The sequence below is a fragment of the Grampus griseus genome, assembly GCF_964374135.1.
Source record: "Grampus griseus genome assembly, chromosome: 9".
Lineage (NCBI taxonomy): Eukaryota > Metazoa > Chordata > Mammalia > Artiodactyla > Delphinidae > Grampus > Grampus griseus.
The window spans coordinates 7,429,098-7,450,171 of NC_139003.1; the positions used below are offsets into that span (position 1 = coordinate 7,429,098).

Consider the following 21,074-nt stretch of genomic DNA (forward strand, 5'->3'; position numbering starts at 1 on the left):
ATCAAAAGAAAATTTCTCATTTATAATTTATTATAGGTTAAATCTCAAAATTAACGGAACTTCCCCAAAATGGTTTGCTTTACTGAAATCTCATTGTTATGGGTAGAAGGTTGGAAGAATGAGGACACGACAAAGAGCCGGCACCCACACCAGCCACTTTAGGTGAGAAGTGCCGCAGATCAGCACCGAGCACACGGCCCGCCCGACTTTCAGTATTTTCTGAGCTTAAGGGGATGAGATGGGACGTGTAGTGAAGGGCTGGCGAGGACGGAGAGCGGAGTCCACTCCTGCCTGTCGTGGTGACGCCAACACCCGCTGGGGGCAGACTCTGCAGTCAGGGAGCCATGACAAATCCTGAACACAAGGCAACAGGAGCTGGTGACAGAACCGAACAAGGGAGGGATGAAGACAGGGCATTTTGAAGGAGGAACTAATAATACTCGGTAGTCACTATGGAACATCACAGTCTCGGAGAGAAGGCTCGAAACAGAGAAGCTGGATGTGGCTTGGAGAGCAAATGAGATCAGTCTGGGGAGGTTGTGATGGTGGGGAGGGCAGGTGGGCCACGGGGAAGCCCTGCGGGCAGGCAGAGAGGCCACTGGGGCTCAGCTGGAAGGCAACCAGCTACCAGCGAGAACAGTCAGAACCGCTCCGGCCAAAACAGAACTGAAAAACCCCACAGCAAAGTGGACTAGAACAGAGAACCAGGTCCCAGAGGTACCTCCTGCGGCGTCCATTTAGAGAAGAAGACATAACCGGAAGAGCAAAGTATTCTCCACAGAAGCTAAGGCCAAGAGATGACTCAAGAAAAAAGGATGAGAACCTGGTCCAGAAGCTTGGAAAACACTGCATGTTACATCTCCTCCTTAAAGGGGCCAAAACGCTCTAGAAAACGGTGCTGGTTACACTTTGCAAACGTATCACGTGAACGGTGTTCACACTCTGGAAATCACTGAGCCCGAGACATGCAGGGGAACCCACTTAAAATAACAGGAAAGAATCTAACAGAACCTGAACGAGGAGAAGCCAAGTCTGAGTTTCAAGGGACTGAAGTGCTTTGAAAACTCTGGCAGTTTAGACTTTAAAATTTTTGAAACATCTTTGCAGTTAATGTTACCAACCAGCATTTCCCAGGTTTAAAAAGTACTTTCAACGTAAGGCACCTCCAAGAAAATGTGAACCATGTGTGCTGTCATCCTGCTGTTTGTTGGTCCTCAGTAGTGAGGACGGATTAATGCTGGTCCATGTGCTTAAAACAATTTCTTAGAGACTTCCTGTGATAGCATCTAGGGTTTCTATTTAGACCAGGAATAAACTGAAGCAGGAACCATTTCTAGACAACTACACGTCTAACTCCGTACTCATGAGGATCCCGATCTCCGCGGCACTTCCCACACTGCTCCCCAGAACACGGGCGTTTGCAGATGCCCATCGACGCTCCACTGAAGAGGGAAGAAGCGAACGCAGCCGTTCACTCCAGACCACGCCTCTACTGCATGGCACGCCATTTTTCACATTTCTGATTCTAAAGTCAGTATGTGCTCTACAAAACAAAACATACTCTTTAACATGGTGGTAGGGTTTTCTTCCCCCAAAGGCTATCATTAAACTAAGGGTACACCTTACATACATACACGAGTACATACACACACATATCCTGTAAGATACACGTTCTCTGTAAAATAATGTCTCCCTATAAGACCCTCAATGCACATTAACATACTAAAAGCCCCCCAATATGTAACCTAGCGTTTCCTAAATGTACTTCCTCACAGATCTTCCCTCCCACTCCAGTATCTTACACGTCACAGAACACAGGTGGGCAAATACTGCTCTAGGCAAATCAAAAAATTACTGAAAATGCAGGGAATGGTAAAGCTGAGCTCCTTTATTATAAAAATAATAGTGACTAAACAAAGCTTCGTAATGTCAAGTGATGACAGGTGTTATAGGCTTCACCATAAATGCCCCAGTTAAACTGCAGACATTCAAAAACACAACACACAACATCCTGCACAGGACAAAGGCACCAACACACGGGACACTTGCAGAGGTACCACTGAGGAGCAGCGGCGGCAAAACTGCTCGTCGGGCCAAGCGTCTTCAGCATCCCTACGCCCTCCCTTCTGACTTTTGGGTCCCCTGTGGGTAGACATTAATCACCCTCTGGTTTCAGGAGTCTCTATCTGAAGACTGACTAGTGAACCATTCCTGCACCGAGTGTCCAAGGCTACCTTCACCCTGGGACTTCTGTCCAAAATGAGGCATTTATTTGCAAGAAGCAGAAAGCTGAGGGGGAACAGCTCCAAAGCCACCAAAGTGGATTCAGCCCAGTCTCTGGCACATTCTAAGCGCTGAGGAATAGTGGTTATTACCACAGGCAAGATGATTCTGTTAAGACAGGAGAAGTCAGAAGAAATCACTCTTGGACTTTTTTCTTCTCCACCCTCCCCCAAACTGAAGTCCCCTAGTTCCCAAAGACAAACTCAGGGCTCGGGGAGGGAAAAGGCCTCCAGCCCTCATGCCTGGGCCTCCAGCTGGGACTGAAGTCTGCAGTCTCCTGTTTCTCAGCCTCATCCACGATTTCAAACCTTTCCTTCCAGTCTGACCAGAGCAGGCCTCCCTCCCCACTGCAGGAAGGGGGCTCTGAGCTCCCTGGCTTTTCTCCCACATCCTGACTTATGGAAGCTGCCCAGGCAAACTTAACTATGTTAGCTAATAGGGGACACGTTCTGTGCACCTGTTTCTCAGATGGCCAAAAGTATCCCTAATTTGTGTCATTTAGAATACGTTTCTTAAATCAACAGTAACATTTCAATGTTCCAGGCTACAGCACAAAATGTGTCAAAAGAATTTTTCTAATTTTTAGCAAATTTACATTCTTAGGCATGATGACGACAGGTTTAAACATCCATCTACTATTGCTAGGAGTTGTAAAGTTAGCAAAAAAGGACAGGAAGTTCACAGCATCTCTAAGAAAAGGAAACTTCCACACTGAAGACAATTCACTAGTACATAATCCACTGCTGTAATTCAACAAAATAACAAAACATAAATGAGGTTCATGAGATTAAGACAGTTTCATGGAGGGTGTGAAACTTGCAGGGGCCTAAAGCAGCTGAAGGATTAGGATGGGGGGATGGGAAGATGAGCTGCAAGGAGAACCTGAGGGCTGAGAGTCAGATATTTACCCTACGTGTCAACACACCTGGCGAGGGACCTGCAAATAAAGCAAACACCAGAGTGATTCCAGCACTGAACTGAGTGAGCAGAAACCTCTCGCTCGGAAGCAGGCTCACTGCTTCTATTGTCTTTTGTCTTCATAAGCTAACCCACCGCATTACAAATACATGTGTGCTGTAGAAAGTTGGATGAAAAAATAAAAGCCAAAAGAATAAACTAAAAATAACCCATAATTCCACTATTCAGAGATAATCACTAAAAACATCTTGGCTTATTATCCTTTAAAAAATGTACACACACACTAAAAAGAAAAATTTAAGCATTACATATACTGTCTTACAGCACGTTTTTGTCTCACTGAATACAGAATTACAGAAATGCAAAGATTTATCTAAAAATGCTGAGATCATAATCCTTAATAGCAAAACCTGAAAACAAATGTTCAATAAGAAAGCATTAAATAGTGTACCCATGACAGAATATTAATCATTTTTTATATTTTCTTAAACTAAATCCTTAAAAGTAGATTAGCTATTTCTAAGTGTGTAAATACATATATATATATTTTTTTACATAGTGCTCTCAGAAAAATCATTCTTTTTCAGGCAATGAATGAATGGACTCATTTCTCCATACCCTCACCAGAAGTGGCTTATTTTTCAATCTATGCCCAAGTTTTTAAAAACAGTATCTCACTGATTTACTTTTCCAAGAGTACTGCTAGTAAAGCTGAAATTTTTGTCTTGTTTCTGGATCCTTCTTTTAAAAATTACCAGTTTGCTCATTTTTCCCCCCCACGGGGGAGGGGGGGGCATCGTCTTTACCTTAGTTTTTATAAGCCCTCTTTTTATAGTAAGCAAAGTAAATTTACTTGTTAAGTTACAATATCTCTTTCAGTTTGTCATTTGCTTTTTAATTCTGTTTAAGGCATTTTAACCTGCAGAAGTTTAATTATTCTAAAGTAATGAAAAGAGCCTTTTCCTTTACAGTTTCTACTTTTGGTGTTATGCTGAGAGGGTTCCTCCATCCTGAGATCATTTGTATTATCTTTTGGTTCTTAAAAACTTCGGTGGGGGGTTTCCCTGGTGGTGCAGGGGTTAAGAATCCGCCTGCCAATGCAGGGGACATGGGTTAGAGCCCTGGTCTGGGAAGATCCCACCTGCCGCGGAGCAACTAAGCTCGTGCGCCGCAACTACTGAGCCTGCGCTCTAGAGCCCGCGAGCCACAACTACTGAGCCCGCGCGCCTAGAGCCTGTGCTCTGCAACAAGAGAAGCCACAACAATGAGAAGCCTGCGCACCGCAATTAAGACCCAATGCAGCCAAAAATAAATAAATAAATTTATTAAAAAGATAAAAACTTGGGTGGGGGGGATATTTTAAAAACACACAAGTTCCTCATCCTAAAATTATAACCATCTTTACTACTTCATAAATATTTTCACTAGTACATACACATTTTAAGCACACATTTCATACAATCTGTTTTCCAAAGTATTTTCTGACATAGGCCTTTTTTAAAAATCGTAGCTTGTTAGATATGAACAGTCTTAAATGGTTTCATAAATTTAAGGCCAGTGAGTCACATCACACCAACTTAACAATAGTCCCGAAGTTCCAGAACTGCTCCTTTCTATCCCATCAGTGCCCAATTACTCCCCTTCAATGTCCCCCAGTTACTAAAAGACCGAGAAGAATAAGCTCATTCTTGGTAGGCAACCCAGTTCTGCATAATGAATTCGGTCCTAATTATCAATGATAAGATACCAATCTTGAAAGCATTTCAATTTTGCTCTCTTCTCCTCTTCCACCTTCATATAAATTAGACACTTTGGGAGCATCCCGTTAAAAGCTGGAGCCCTGGAGACTCCCTGTCATGTTTTAACCCAGGCCTCACCACTCACGAGGCCTGATCTTAACCACCCAAAGCCTCAGCCGCTTCCTCGACGCCGTCAGAGGACTGAACAACAGCACCACACTCTGCGGGGCCCGATCAAGATTTTAAGTGGGTCGATGATCGTGAACGAAGTTTGAGTTACATGAGTTGCAGCAGGTAGCGCAACAGCACAGGGACACCTGCCCGTCACAAGGTCTCGGCCCTACAGGAGGTCTGTCTATTCCAAAGGAACCACAAGTCTAGTCCAGGGTTAACTGCTAAGACAGTGACCCGGGTGGGGCCTCACGGGACCGCAGGGAAGGCTCCCACCCCGGATGGAGCATCAGGACCTGAGAGGAGCCTTTCCAAAGCAGCAGGAGTCTGTCGGGCGACAGGAAGGGGACACAATACTCGAGACCGCGGGAGAGCATGAGGAAAGGGCAGCAAAGCCAATTCTGGGAACAGGCGCTGCAGTGATGGGGAAGCTGCCAGGAGACTCTGCTCACTTGATCCCAGAGTCCCAAGGGAAAACATTTAAATGACCAACAAGCCTAGGCTTCACAACCCTGCTTCTCAAACACGAATAAGATTACGCTTTATAGGATGGTTCCTCAAATGTTGTTAACGTTAGAAGCTATGGCATTCGCATAGAACCCAGACTTTGAGGGCCTGAAGAAAACTTAAGAGTCAATTGAAAACCATCTCACTTTATAAATGAGGAAATAGAGGCTCAACAAAGTTAAGTTCAAACCAGATCCCATGTCTTCTCTCCCAAGCAACATCTTCTATACCTAAGCAAAAATACATGAATAAATTACACACACATCTCTTTCAGAAGCTATATCCCTGTGAATAAAAAATTTAAAAGCCATCAAATAATTCTGTTTATAGTGTGCATTATTAAATGGACACATTATAAACAAAGAGCTTAAATCTTTAGTAATAAACCTAAGGTTTTATTTAAATTTGATTTACTCCTCATTTCATGTTCACGTCTCAGTTTTGAAAGGCAAATGAAAGAAGAGAATTTGTTGAGAACTACCTGATTTCCCTCCCCCCAAAGAAACAAACAAAAAAGCAAGGTAAACTTTTAATTGGTCCTTAAAAATGGTACATTCTTTTCTCCAGGCATACCTGACAGACAAGCCCAAAATTCAGCCAATGGTCCCCAAATGACATCTTATTCCAGACTCAACTGCTGAGGTAGAAAGCCCATGGCCTTGGAACCTATGCAGGGCTGAAACAGCGAGGAATAAAACACAAACACGCTCCTGTGTTTTGGGGGGCCCTAATTTTCAACTTGAAGGATGGCAAGTAACTACTCCTCAATCTAAACCACATTCCTTTGACCTTTCCTTGCTGAAAGAAAGGCATACTATGCCTGCTGGGAAAACTGGGTGTGAACTTCTGATAAAAGGCCCTCAAGGACCCAAGAAAGGTCTCTCCTGTGAGAAAGGTCACTCGGGCTCTATTACCACCACTGCATTTGCATCATCTCTCCAACTGGGAAGAGCCTTAACTCACCAAACGATTTCACTTCAAAGGTAAGGCTGAAACATTTAACCTGAGGGGAAAGACCTCAATCTTGTTTAAAAACACACACACAGATTTTAGAAATCTACCCTAAAACTAGCTTTGAAACAACAAAAAAAGCAAATTAAAGTTTCACAACTTGTTTTCTTGGCACTTTCCTGGATTGCCATAGCTGAAGAAAACCTGCGCAGTTTTTCTGTCGGGGCACTGTGTTAGTTTCTGGGGTGCTGTAATAACAATTATAATTAAGCTTGCGTTCTTACGCAATGGAAGTGCAGTGACTGCTTCTGTAGCCAAAATCGGAGGTGGTCAAACACTCGGTGTAAGTTAGAATTATTCCAAATTTATTCACTCAAAAAACAACTGAGGTACCCATGACAAAGTTCTATGCTATTTACTTTGGGGATGCAAAAATACAGAAGGAGTATCTCCTGCCTTCAAGCAATTCAGTCATAAAAGTATGGGAAGTAAGGCTGCACTGGCAACCCAGACTAAGTTAATTATCTCTACAAGGTAATATTCAGCAACAGGCAAAGGAGTCGACCGGGCGGTAATATCTAAGCAAACTGCAGAATCAGCCCAGGCACTCACTGGGCTGTTAGTTCCTCGAGGTGGTGGGCGGTAAAAAAAGGGGGTGTACCAGCAAGGACCTGAGCCGGTGGCCCTAAGACACAGAGGATACTACAAATCGGTGAGAAAACCTACTACTACAGCTAAAGGTGTTTTTTGGTTTTTGTGGGGTTTTTTGTAACATAAGTTTTTAAAAGGATGACTCCAATGACAAAAAAAGTTAAATATTTTTAGACAGTATTTCAGCCACCCCTCTCCAGCTTAATAAGCACTCTGTCTCGAAACCTCCAAAAACGGGCATAATAGAGTTAAAGCAAGCCAGTCTGTTCGCATGCTTCGGAATTTGAAATGCGATGCCCATGGAAAGCAACAAATAGAACGTTGAAGTAAATTTTTTTCTAATATCCAAGAACACTTAGATCAAGAAAACGTCATATCCAATTTTTTTAGACGAAATATTGCTGCTTTTTAAACAACATTCCCTATTTTGCTACACAATCCACAAACGCTCCAGGATTTCGGAAAATTGGGTAGACAGAGTGGCCACAAAATGAAGTGTTAACCTTACAACTGCACACGCTTTTGCAGCGTGTTAAGATATGCCGAGGTCCTAGAAGCTGGGGTCGTAAAGTGAATTTAGTTCCCTTCTGTGACTCCGACGAGTGCATTTCCAAAACTGAGAGACTACTCCACTCCTAACTTGGACTGTTTTAATGCCCCTACGGGGAAGGGCAATTACACAGAGCAAATAAATACCTGAGTTAACTGCAATTCCCCATTTGCACCCTCACCACTAACCCCAACTGCGAACTATGAGCAACAACAGGGATCCAATCGGAAAAGAGGATCCTATTTTTGGCAGAGAGCTCGTTAAAGGGAGAAAACCCCGAACTTTGGAGGATTAGTCTCAAGAAATGCTCACCAATCGTTTCTCCCCGTACCAGCACTCGGCCTACAGCACACCCGGGCGGAGGCAGGGGTGCGCGGGGCGACCCCTGCACGCGGGCGGTGGCCGTCGCCCTGGTTACCTGCGGGGTCAGCGCGCGCTCCCGCCGGGCGCGGGACCGGGGGCGCGCCAAGGTGGCGGAGCAGGCCGGGCCCGACTCGCGGGCGCTCGGCCGGCGCCGGGGGGGTCCCGTCCGGCCGCCGCACTGGCATCCCTGCGCGCCTCCCCGGCCCGCTCCCCCAAGAGAACAGGGCAAAGGGGCGACTATTACCCAGTAATAGCGCCCCGCACAGTCGCAACAATGCGGGCGAGGAACCCGGGAGCCGCGGGCAGGGAACCGGAAAGCAGAGAGCCCGGCTCCGCGGCTCCTTCAGCGCGCGAGCCCAGTACTTTACTTGAGAGAACGAGTCCGGGGCAAGCGACGCTCGGGGGAGAAGTGATCCCGAGGGGGCGAGGGAGAGAGGGCACGGGTCCGGGCGCCCTGCGGGGGTCGCCGCCCGAGGAGAGGCGAGGTTCGCACGCCCGGCCACCCGAGGCCGCCAGCCGGCCCGGCTCCGCGGTCCGAGCCCGGTTGCGCTGGGAAAGGGGCGGGCGCCATGAATCGGGCTTTTTCCCAGTGCGTAGTCCGGGCCTGGCCGCCCCGTGCCCGCGACCGGGGCCGCGGCCCGGCCAGGCCCGAACCGGCCGGGGTGACTCAGGGCCGGGCCGCGCGCTCCCCTCCCGCCCCCGGCGCCCTCCGCCCACGAGTACCCCGGCCCAGCCGCCATTCCGCCCAGCCGCGACTCGGCGGCTCAGGCCTCGCCCGGCGCCTGGGCTCGGCCGCCGCGGCCCCAGTCACTGCGACACCGCGGCTCCGGGCCGGGCCTGCGCCGCCGACTCTCCTCGGCCCCGGCGCCGTCGACACTCACCCGCATTTCCCGGGTGCCTAAATGGCTCCGGCGACGTCTCCACCTGGTCGCTGGGCCCGGCCCCGGTTAAATCCCCGTCCCGCCAAGGTCTCGCCGCGTCCCTCAGCCGCCAGGGCTGCCCCGCCTGGAGCTGCGTGCGACACGGCTCCCGCCTCCTCCTCCCGGCCCGCCCGCCCGCCGGCCCTCCTCCCGCCGCCGCCGCCGCCGCCGCCGCCTGCACCACGCAACCTCCGCCCTCTAGCCTTTCCTCCGCCGCTCCCCGCCCTCCCGGCCTCACCGGCTACGGCTCCCGTGGGGGAGAAGCTGGTGGGGGAGGGCCGGAACGCACCGCCATCGGCGTCCGGGGCGGGGGAACCGGGAAACCGTCGCCGCCATCTCCCCACCAGCCCGCGGCGCGGGAGGGGCCCGGAAACCTCCCGCCCGCCGCGGACCCGGTTCCCGGTCCCCCAGCGCCACCGAGGACCCGCTCGCGGGGCTGTTCTCTACCTGAAAGCCCGCGGCCCCTGGCCCCGAACCCCGGCGCCCTCCCCGGCCGGGCGCAGCGGATCCTCCTCCAGGTTTTACAGCCTCCCTCTCCTAGAGGCCGCCTCTAAGGACCCGGCTTCCCGCCACTTCGGGCCGAACGAGGAGGGGTCACCTTCTTAGGTCGGGGCAGCAGCCTGGGGAGCAACTGCCCCAAGACACCCCGGAGGAGGGGGGTCTTACACACCCACTCCTCCCCCACTCCTGCGCGCACACACGTGCACCCGGTGGATCTGCCTCCCCGGCTGGGAGAATAACCAAAAGCCATATCCCGACCGGCTGATAAAGTCTGAGATGGGCGAGTGGCCCTGAAAAGCAGGTACAGGCTAGAGATAAACGTGTCGTCCATTCTCGAGCCCCAGGACACCTGCGGGCCTCGGCGATACGCACCTGAAAGCCCGAGCTCTTCGGCGCCTCTCTCCCTCTGTTTCTTTAAAATCAAACCAAAACTAGCTTCCCTCTTCAAACTCTTTAACCGACTCTTTTTAAGGCAAATGTTGACAAAGATTCCCTTTACCATTAATCTCTGTAAAGACAAATCAAAAACTGAAGATTTTACATATATGGATGGGATGAGGTGTGACTATAGGATTGTTTTCACGTGGGGTCTGGAGTAGTTCATCGCATTCAAGTGAAATTAACTCACAATTGGGTACTTGAAATACAAATTTTGGCAGCACAAATAGCCACCTGGCTTCCTAGGGTCGCACAGGTGAGAATCGTGGACTTGGAGGGGCTTCTGCCTTCATACCCGTGGTCCATGAACAAGCGTGGAAGGATTTCAGATTACCTGGGCAACAAACTTGATGAATGTTAACTTCCTGTTTTGCTCCAAACTAAAACATTAAGTATCACCTTGGGGTGGAAATCCTAGGCCCAGAGCAGAGGGCTACCCCCATAGTCCTCTCTTTCCTGAGGAATATGGGTTTCTCTTAGAAGAAATATCCCACTAGTAGATGTGGTTCCTCATATTAAAAAGTGGTCTTTTGTCAGCACCTGTTAAGTATCTTTAAAAATATGGCATTTGTCTATACTTGTCACCGAAGTATGTGATCTCAGTCTGTGTGAGGATTTTTAGATTCTTGGTTTATACCCTGTACTTCTAAATATTCAAAAGAAACTTGGATGCATTTAACTTTTTTGTGGGCACTTGGTAAGACTGAAGGTACAAATGGAAGGCTTGTCCCTGCAGACAATGCTTTCCACTGTAGGTATATGGCTTCTCTTAGATCCTTACTTCTTCCCTGTGCTTTCCTCAGACAAGGTATCTCATCTCCAGTTTCCCTTAATCTGCCCTCTCCCATCTCATCATTCAATATGGTCTCCTTGCCTGTGACTTCCCAGAGCTAATACATGAGCTGAATGGGTCAACTTTCTCTTTACTGTTTTTTTCTTCCAACCTCTCTTTTTCCTTAACAGAAGGATTTAGTCCACCTATACCATCCTCCTCACTTCTCATTACCTCAATTCCTGGTTCTTAACTTCCTTCTAGCCTTTGCCCTCCACTCATCTGCACTATTATTCTTAGCTCTTAGACTATGACATTGACTTTGTTAAAAAACAGATTTATTTATTTATTTATTTTTGGCTGTGTTGGGTCTTCATTGCTGCGCACAGGCTTTCTCCAGTTGCAGTGAGCGGGGGCTGCTCTTCATTGCAGTGCGCAGGTTTCTCATTGCGGTGGCTTCTCTTGTTGCAGAGCATGGGCTCTAGGCACGTGGGCTTCAGTTGTTGTGGCACGCGGGCTCAGTAGTTGTGGCTCATGGGCTCTAGAGCGCAGGCTCAGTAGTTGTGGCGCACAGGCTTAGTTGCTCCATGGCATGTGGGATCTTCCTGGGCCAGGGCTCGAACCCGTGTCCCCTGCAGCGGCAGGTGGATTCTTAACCACTGCGCCACCAGGGAAGTCCCCTACGCCATTGACTTTTATGTCCACTTCACAACCGGTTGCATCTATACCACTTGTACTCTGGGCAGGTAAGCTTGCCTCCAACCTAATGAACCAAGGCCATCTATTCTCTTTCCACATCAAAACATTCTCCCTCCATCTTTCTCCCCCATCTCAGCAAAATTGATGTTGTCCCCCTTTCAGATGACCCAAAGTTTGGAGGGGTAATTAACTTGTTAGATGTTAGAATCAAAATTCAGAAAAAAAAATTCAACATAGACTAGAATATTAGGCCAAAACCAATGAAATAAAATAGAACTTTACGAGTCTAAAACAATATGATGAAGTTCAAAAAGCCCGTGTTTTAGATTTAGGTAGACCTTGGTTTATATTCAAACTCAAACCACCATCTTTTGCTCTGGTTAAGCCAACTGTTATATGGGCATGAAAATACCTACCTCATAAGGTGAAGGGTAATTCCTTTGTAATTCCAGCATACTTCCTGAAACAGCAAGAGTTAGTTCCCTTTCTCTCCTCGTCTTCCATACAGTGGAGATCAAGTGACTGCCCTATTTCGTTGTTGATAACACTGACATTTTCCAAGTCATATGGGCCTGAAAACTCAAAATACTGACCCACAGACCTTGCATCTCAGAGCCAGTCACCATCCTAGAGAACTCCTCTGTCTATTTTGGCTCAATCTGTGGGGGCATTCGTTATCATCATCACACCCACTTTCCAAAGAAAAACCCAAGACTCAGAGATACTAGGCAATTTGCTCCAAATCTCTCGGCTTGATCAGTGGCATAACCTGATCCAGTGACTCCCAAGTCCGGGTACATCCACTCCTTTACTGTGATGTCTTCCCACACCTGTATTGTCCCTTTAACCTTCTGAATGGTTTTCCTGGTTCTCTTCTCTGCTATATCCTTCCAGCCTGTGCAGTGACTGACCGCCGATGGTTTTTCCAAACTGATACCGTCATCACTGAATCGTTGTCCTCTCAGACTTTTCAGTGGCTCCTCATTGTATATAGGGTTCAATCCAAACTCTGACCTGGCACCTAAGGTTGACCATAATCTTGTCCTAACTTACTTTTCCACATTTATCTCCAGCCATTTCCCAAAAGGAACTCTCAACTTCATCCCATCCTGCCAAGTCTACTGTTGGCCCACAAATACCAGCCTTCAATCACCATTTATGAGTGCTCGCTTCTGCTTGTTCCCCGAACAAACAGAAGTGGTCCATCCTCCTTTCCTACATCTGCACATCGTCCTCCCTTTTTCATATCCAGCTCACATCCACTTTCAGGAAGCCTACTTTGCACCTTCTACGCAGGCTTTGGTGATCTCTCCCTGATTGCCAACCTCTCACATATGCCTTTAAACTACGTGGTCTGTGCCTTGGTCAGGCACTATTTCCTGACGTTCCCCAGGTCCCTCGGCATTGAGCCGGAAGAACACTGAAGAGGTTCAAAATTGTTTACTAATCAAATTTGAAAGGATACTGTGTCTCTTGACCAGCCATATGAGCTATGTTTCTAAGACCTGAGTAAGGAACTAGCTATCCAGTGCAAAGTTAATTCATTTAATGAGAGAGTTCCCAAACTTGTCTTTGCTTCAGAATCACCTGGGGATTTGAATACTGATTCCAGGGCCCATTCCAGGCCTACTGAATCAAAATTGGGTGGGAAGGGGAAGGGAGGAAATTTGAAACTGCCAGAGTTTATATCCTGGCTTTACTACGTATTATCTGAGTAACTTTGAACAAGCTACTTAACCTCTCTGGGCCTTCCCCTATGAAATGGTGATGATAATAGTATCTCATATGAGGTTGTTATAAATTAAATACTTAACAAACATGACCGATGATGATGGTGATGATGATATAATTATCCAGGGCCAATCTGGTGACCTGAGTCTGGGAACCACTGATTTAATGAACTACTCTTTCCTCTCAAAGTTTCAAATGTCATGGTCTTAAAACTTCTGGTATTAGCATTATGACATATCACATAAGTCTTATTTGTCTTGAAATAGTGTACTTCAAGGAAGGGGAGCTAAGTAAACAGATTTTTCTATTAAATTAGTTTATTTAATCCAAATCATGAAATACACTTTATGCATGATTAGAAAAACAACAACAACTAGTTTCTCTTAGGAAAATAACTACCCATTTACTATATAACTAAATAGAGTAATCCAACCAACTTAACATTCAAAGGAAGCAATCAGAAAAGAGATGAAATAATACATTTTCTTTTACTTAGGACAATGAGTCATAAGTTCTTTTTGAAGAAGCAGGTTTTTAATCTTCTACTTTAATTCATTAGAAAAAAAGTTCATAGCTCAGTTTAGTCCATCAAATGCCAAACAGTATTTTAATGATATTAAATGTAAGCAGCCTTAAAAATAGGAAGCAGAAATTTACTTAACCAAAGTCACAAAGTAAATATGTCTGAATGGGGAACACAGACCGGGTAGCCCCACCTTCTCAACTCTTGACGTATAAATGGCCTATACAAACAAATACACAAAGACCTTAGTTTTATTGCCTGGAATTCCATCAAAGATTCCTAGTATCCACTCTTAAAGAGTCAGATAGCTCTGGGAGGTAACAGGGCTTTAGAGTCATTCACACTTCAGCATTATTTAGTTCAATCAGGTTGCCTTCTTTCTAGCCCAGATAGGGTACCACCTAAAGAAAGGAAAGTTTGGGGCAGATGAAGTTTGGGAGAAACACTGAGTGCTTCAGGTTAGGCTGAAGGCCTTGGGGTCAGGGGTTCTGGTGAGAAGAGCCATAAACAAAAGAAGGGACTGAGGAAACAAGATGGAAGTACATTAAAAAAATCTAATCTGGGGACATCCCTGGTGGTTGAGTGGTAAAGAATCCACCTTACAATGCAGGGGATGCAGGTTCGATCCCTGGTCAAGGAACTCAGATCCCACATGCCATGGGGCAACTAAGCCTGCACGCCACAACTCCTGCGCTTGCGCACCTCAACTAGAGAGCCTGTGTGCCACAAACTACAGAGCCCATGTGCTCTGGAGCCCACACGCCGCAACTAGAGAGAAATCCACATGCCACAACAAAAGATCCTGTATGCCTCAACGAAGATCCCTTGTGCCGCAACTAAGACCCAAAAATAAATAAATAAATAAAATTTAAAAATAAAATAAATTTAAAAATAAATAAATCTTAAAAAAAAAATCTAATCTGTCCAATTCCAGATGTTGCATGTTGAGAAGTCCTAGGCCTCTTGTCTTAAGACAGAAAACACTGTTGTAAGATAGTCATGAATTAAGCTTTGGAGGTCCGTCCTGGGGAACTGAACACCATCATAACATTCAATTAGGTTGGGCCATAAGAAATTGCAACTCATTTTCAAATGATTCAACCTTGTCTCTATGAGAAAATTACTGAGTTCCAGAAAACTGTCCTAAAATCTCTTCTTCCAGGAAGCTTTCTCTAACCTTATACACCTCAACCCAGCCCCACACCCACATGTGGATTAGGTGCCTTTCTTCTGTGATTCTTCTTATACTATGTACTTTTACTAAAGAGTTTATCAATATTGCTTTATAATTTTCCGTTCTCTATTTCCCACTCTCTCACAGGTTATGAGCTTGAATTCAAAGACAGTGTCTTTTATTACTGTATCTACAAAATTTATCATAATACCTGGTACACAGTCTACTGAATGAACGGTTAGAACCCAACTCATGGATTAGTTGGGATCGTTTATACTATTAAACCCAGTGATGCCACTTTCCTGCTCGAAGGCCTTTAATAATATCCTATTTCCTACCAAAAGAATGACAAACACCTCATTCCTAATATTAAAACACCCTCTACACCTCAGCTTCAAGGGATCTCTTCATACTTGTCTCCCTCTGGTTTTTCATACCAAACTCGATCCAAACTGGAGCCCTGTGAATGCCTGAACTTGCTCTGAGCATTTCCTCATCTAACTACACGTTCTGTATCAATTATTCTTCCCCAGTCACTGCTCACCCAAATACAGTCCATCCCTCTGGGCCCACCTTAAATGCAATCTCTTCAGTGAAACCTTTCTTGCTCATCTGCCTGATGTGAAATCCACCCCTCCCCTCACACTAGGTAAGCTTCCTGAGGACATTCTTAAACAAGTGTGTAATACAGGACTGTATTAGGCAAGGTTCTCCAGAGAAACAGAACCAATAGGAGATATATCTAGATAGAGATATAGACATATAGATATATAGAAACTGAACCAATAGGAGATATATACACCTATGCATACACACACATATATATATCGAGAGAGACAGACTGATTGATTAATTATAAGGGATTGGCTCATGTGATTAAGGGAGGCTGGCAGGACCAAAATCTGCAGGGTGGGCCAGCAGGCTGGTGGCCCAGGGAAGAGCCAACATTGCAGTCCAGATCTGAAGGCCTCTGCTGGCTGAATCGCCTCTTGCTCAGGGCAAGTCAGTCTTGGTTCTAGTCAGGCCTTCAACTGATTGGGTGAGGCCCACCCACAGTATGGAGGGCAATCTGCTTGACTCAAAGTCCACTGATTTAAGTGTTAATTTCACCCAAAAAGCACCCTCACAGAAACACTCAGAATAATGGTTGACAAACATCAGAGCACTACGGCCTAGCCAAGCTGACACATAAAATTAACGTTTGCAAGCACTGAGCAGGACGCCCCGGACATAGCAAAGGGCGCTGCGTTTCTTAAGGAGTATCTTACACTCACTGCCTCAAGTTTCTTGCCTCCTATGGACTCCTCAGCCCATTTCACCTACCTATTAAGTTCAACAGTTTCTCTCCTGCATTTGGTACTTCTACTGCCTACCCTTCCATCTTGAAACCAGTCACCCTTGGGCTTCCAAACTCTAAAACTCTCCTGGATCGTCTAGCCTGTCTGGTAACTTTTTCTTCACCTGGCTCTCCTCCACCCACCACTTACATGTGGGTTCCTGAAGGTGCTATTCTTGTCGATCTTTTCTTGCTACATCCTCTTTTGTATGTAATCTTGTCATTTCCATGGCTTCAATTGACAACCACATCAAATTAGCACCTCTTAGCACCTCTAACTCAATCCAGGGACACATCTAGCTTTTATGGCACATGACGTTTATACGATTTGGGGGGAGGGTGTTTTTTAAGAAAGTTCTATGCCAGGATGGCTAGCAATAGCTTAACTATACACAGAAAACACACAGATGTATCCCATTAATCCCACACGCTATTGTATTTCTAACTCAGTTTCTCCTTAAACAGGTTCCCCCAAATGCCTGGACCACTCCAGTGCCACTGGCTCTGAGGGAAAAGTGAGAGGAGTTGGGGTGGAAAGAGGTAATAATTACAGCCAATCGATGCAGCCAGAAGAACCCACTTTTGACATTTTTACAAACACATAGGACTACATATAGCTGCCCCCTGCCCCCAAGGGGCTTGGAAGGGCTCATTCATGGGATGAGCCCTGAAAGTAAAGCTTCACGACCTTCCAGGTGTACCCGTCCACCTCTGTCTTCAGCCTCCACCTCTCCCACACTTTAGGTCTGATTTTCTATTGCTTGCAGCTCCCTCTACTTGCACGTCCCCCATGTTCCAAATCATTTGGCCTCCATTCTTTCTTCTCCCCCGACCCGTCCCATATCTTCTCCTTTGTTTTCTGTCTCTGGTACTGGCGGCACCATCCACCCATTCATTCAAGTTAGGTGCCTCAGGTATATTTATTCTGCCCTCTTTTCCACCTCTGTGTCCATTGGTTCATTAAGTCCTATCCAGTTTAGACCTGTATTAGCTTTCATTTGCACTGCTGCCATGGCCTCCTAGCTGGTCTCCCTGCCTCCAGTCTCTCTTCTAATTCATCCTCCACACAGCCACGGAGTTTTTTTCTAGAGTATGGCAGTGACTTCCTCAAGAAGCAGGAGAGCATGGGTTCTGGAGCTAGACTATCTAGATTTAAAGCTTGACCCCACCACTTACCAGCTGTTGGACCTTGCAAAAGCTATTTCATCAGTCTTTGCCTCAATTTCTCCGCCTGTGAAATGGGAATAGTACCCACTCTATAGGATGGCCTTAAGAAGGGAGTCACAGCATTTCATGGTGTAGGATGTCTGACACACAGAAAGCATTTGGCATTTTACTGTCATTATCAGCTAGCTCTCCTACAAAAATCTTTCAATGGTTTCACACCCCATAAGTAGACATTCAAAATAATCTTCACAGCATGACCTCTGTCTCCCTTCCCAGTTTCCATTCCAGCCATGTCTCCTCTTGGACCCTGTGCTGTAGCCACACTTGACAACCACAGGGGTCTCCCCACGAGGCGTGGGGACTCCTGGTGGAGACCTTCGTTGGGAATGTCCTCCTTCCTTTTTCTTTCCCTGAATCATTCCCCAGATCCCTAATCCCATGTCATCTTCCCTATGAAGTTTCCTCAGCCTCTTCTCATCCTTACTGTATCCTTATATTTTTGCATATACATTGGCTAAAAGTCCTCTGAGAAATTCCCTCTCACCCTGAACTTTCTTTTTCAATTGCCAAAAATGGGGTTTCCATTTTTGAGGCACTATTCTTGTATGTAATGTAATACATGTAAAGTATATCTTGGATTATGCCAAGTTTTTATTGGCATAAATTGTAGAGAACATTCTAGCCATGAATGATGAAGCGCCAGGAGAAACTTTATAGCCCTTCAGTACTATTTCTTTATATGATATATTTTAAAGAAGAGCAATAGTATTTTGAGAATGTGTACAGAGAAGTTAAGAAATTCCAGTGACCTTAGAGCTTGGTTTTCCCGGTCTGAAAGGTCCTTTGCTTTATGACTTACTATTCACTTTGGGGATGAAAAAAATGAACATTAAAGAAGACTGCAGGCTGGAGTTCTAAACGAACAGATAATAATCAAAAAAAGATATTATAGGGCTTCCCTATGTGGTGGCACAGTGGTTAAGAATCCATCTGCCAATGCAGGGGACATGGGTTCAGCCCTGGTCAGGGAAGATCCCACATGCCACGGAGCAACTAAGCCCGTGCACCACAACTACTGAGCCTGCGCTCTAGAGCCCGCGAGCCACAACCACTGAAGCCCACGTGCCTAGAGCCCATGCTCCGCAACAAGAGAAGCCACTGCAATGAGAAGCCCGCGCACCGCAACGAAGAGTAGCCCCCACTCGCTGCAACTACAGGAAGACCACGCGCAGCAGCGAAGACCCAATACAGCCAAAAAAAAAAAAAAAAAAAGATATTATACTACCATTTACCATTTTATGGGATAAATTATTTTACTTCCCCCTCCGTTAATTTTTTTCTGTGGAAGGGCAACTGAAGAGACCTCTCTCAAATTTGCATAATTTCTCTATTTTTTTTTAAGAATGTGTGTTTAATCCAGACTTGGAATCTGGATAAGGAGTTCCTGGCTAGCTGTGTGGCAGAGTAAGTTCAGAAACCAAAGGCTTTTTGTACAGTCAGAGGTACATTTTATTTTTGCTGATAATATCCCAGAAACTGAGGTCCATGTCATCAGCCACTGTTCCACCCCAGCAGCGACAAGGCCATTGGCAGGCGTTTGGCTTTTCTACTGATGCCATCAGCATTCAAGTCTGCTTCTGTGAGTTTAAGCAGTTCATCAAGAGGGAAATACCGAGCGTCCCTGGTGGCGCAGTGGTTGAGAATCTGCCTGCTAATGCAGGGGACACGAGTTCGAGCCCTGGTCTGGGAGGATCCCACATGCCGCGGAGCAACTAGGCCCGTGAGCCACAACTACTGAGCCTGCGCGTCTGCAGCCTGTGCTCCGCAACAAGAGAGGCTGCGATAGTGAGAGGCCCGTGCACCGTGATGAAGAGTGGCCCCCTCTTGCCACAACTAGAGAAAGTCCTCGCACAGAAACGAAGACCCAACACAGCAAAAATAAATTAATTAATAAACTCCTACACCCAACATCTTCTTAAAATTAAAAAAAAAATGCAAACCTGACCAGTTCACAAATTTCACAACCAAAGCTTTAAGTCAGTCTTTAAAATAAAAAAAGAGGGAAATACCACGATGACAGCAAGAATTACAACCCCTCCCCCTCAATAACTTGGTAGGGGAGCAAGAGATACAAGATAGATGGGAAATCACCTCCTAAATATCCAAAATAAACACTCAAACTTTCATCCCTTTTGGGAAGCCAGGCCATCTTTCCCATCCTTTTGTCGATGATATTTTCTTTTATTTCTCCCTTCCTCCTTCCTTCCAACAACCCTAACCTTTTACTAAAAGATTAGAACTAGGTAAATATCCAGCAATCTGGTTCCAACATATAATTATTGCTGACTTACTTGCCTTTAAATTAGACAACGCTACTTGGACCATGCAAAAAAATTTATACTCTGAACATACCAGCAAGGCCACCTGGAAGAAATGGGCAATGGAATAAAATTTACTTTGAACCATAGACACTTAAGTTTTCCTGATAGAATTAGGTGAGTGGATGTAAAGAGCAGGTCTAAAACTCTAGTGGTGAAAATAAAGTGATTTTTAAAAGCTCAGGGTATCTAGAGTTTTGCAAAATAAAGCATTGACTGTGATGTGTTTCTTGAGCGAGCACTTCATAAACCATTTACTAACTGACCTACTTTTTCCCCCCTGCAGCTAAAATGCTCCGCTATAACTTACAAATGGGAAACTGGGTGGCTCTTACCTTGCACTGAGTGGGATCAATCCCACCGTAGCTGCTGCAGGGTAGCACTTCCAGCTCCACCCTCAGTCTAAGAACGACTGTGGGAAGAAGCAAGGAAGAGACTCCCGTGGGAAAAAGACAGACTCAGGTACCCCAGCCTGTGCTTAAGACAGCAGACAGAAGAGGGAAAGCACACAGGAGGGGTCACACGGCAACATCCCCCAGCTCCCCTCAAGTGGGAGCAGATGGCCATCTATAATGATGACGCCTGGCCGAATAATCCCATTCTTCAGGACGTCCGGAGTTCACAACACTGGCAGGTGTTCTCTGCACCTCTTACCGGAATTAGCATTTTCTAGCTGTAAGCTATTTGGGAACAGGGCTACGTCCCCACTGCACTTGATTCCACAATTTGTCTCCAACCCACCTTTCCAGGCTCACTTCCCACTCTCCTCCTCCCATTCACCAGAATCTGCACTGGGCAACTTGCGGTATAAACATCCTTGCACTTTCCTTCCTTCTAGCTTTCGCTAATTCCGCCTCGGTGCTCTTCTCACTCTTGGGTCCATCTGTTGCAATTCTACTTGTCTTTTGATTCCTAGCTTGGTTCTCACCTCGTCAGACTTCCCAGATTTCCTTGGCTGACATTAATCTCATTCTTCTTTGTATTCTCATTGTACTTTGTTTGGACCTCTACGATAGGCACAGATTCTTGTGGTTTGTGTTTCTGCTGCACTAGATTCTAGCCTTCTTGTCTTTTCACCCTCTTAGTCTCGTCTTTCACAAAGCAAAAGGTTTTCATTTTGATGATGTCCAATTTATCAAATTTCCTCTTATGCTTTTGGTGTCAAGTCGAAGAACTCTATTACCTAGGCCCAGATCCTGAAGATTTTCTCCGATGGTAAAATAAAGATTCTTGATTTTATTTTAAAGAGAGGGGAAAGGAAGTTAAAAACAATGGAAATATTGTAGAAGAAAAATTGTTACG

General features: G+C 45.9%; 1 protein-coding gene across 3 annotated transcripts in view; it reads right to left on the minus strand.

Moving 5' to 3' along the window:
* Positions 1–9,616, minus strand: part of CUL1 (cullin 1) — a 106,639-nt gene extending 97,023 nt beyond the window's left edge. Inside the window, exon 1 of one of the 3 annotated variants that reach the window (XM_082662074.1) lies at positions 9,501–9,616. The gene's annotated coding sequence lies outside the window, so the exon portion shown is untranslated. Of the gene's footprint in view, positions 1–9,014; positions 9,160–9,291; positions 9,409–9,500 lie in introns of those variants that run through there. The other 2 variants (XM_082662073.1, XM_082662072.1) reach the window with 2 other exon arrangements.
* Between the last annotated feature and the right edge of the window lie 11,458 nt (positions 9,617–21,074).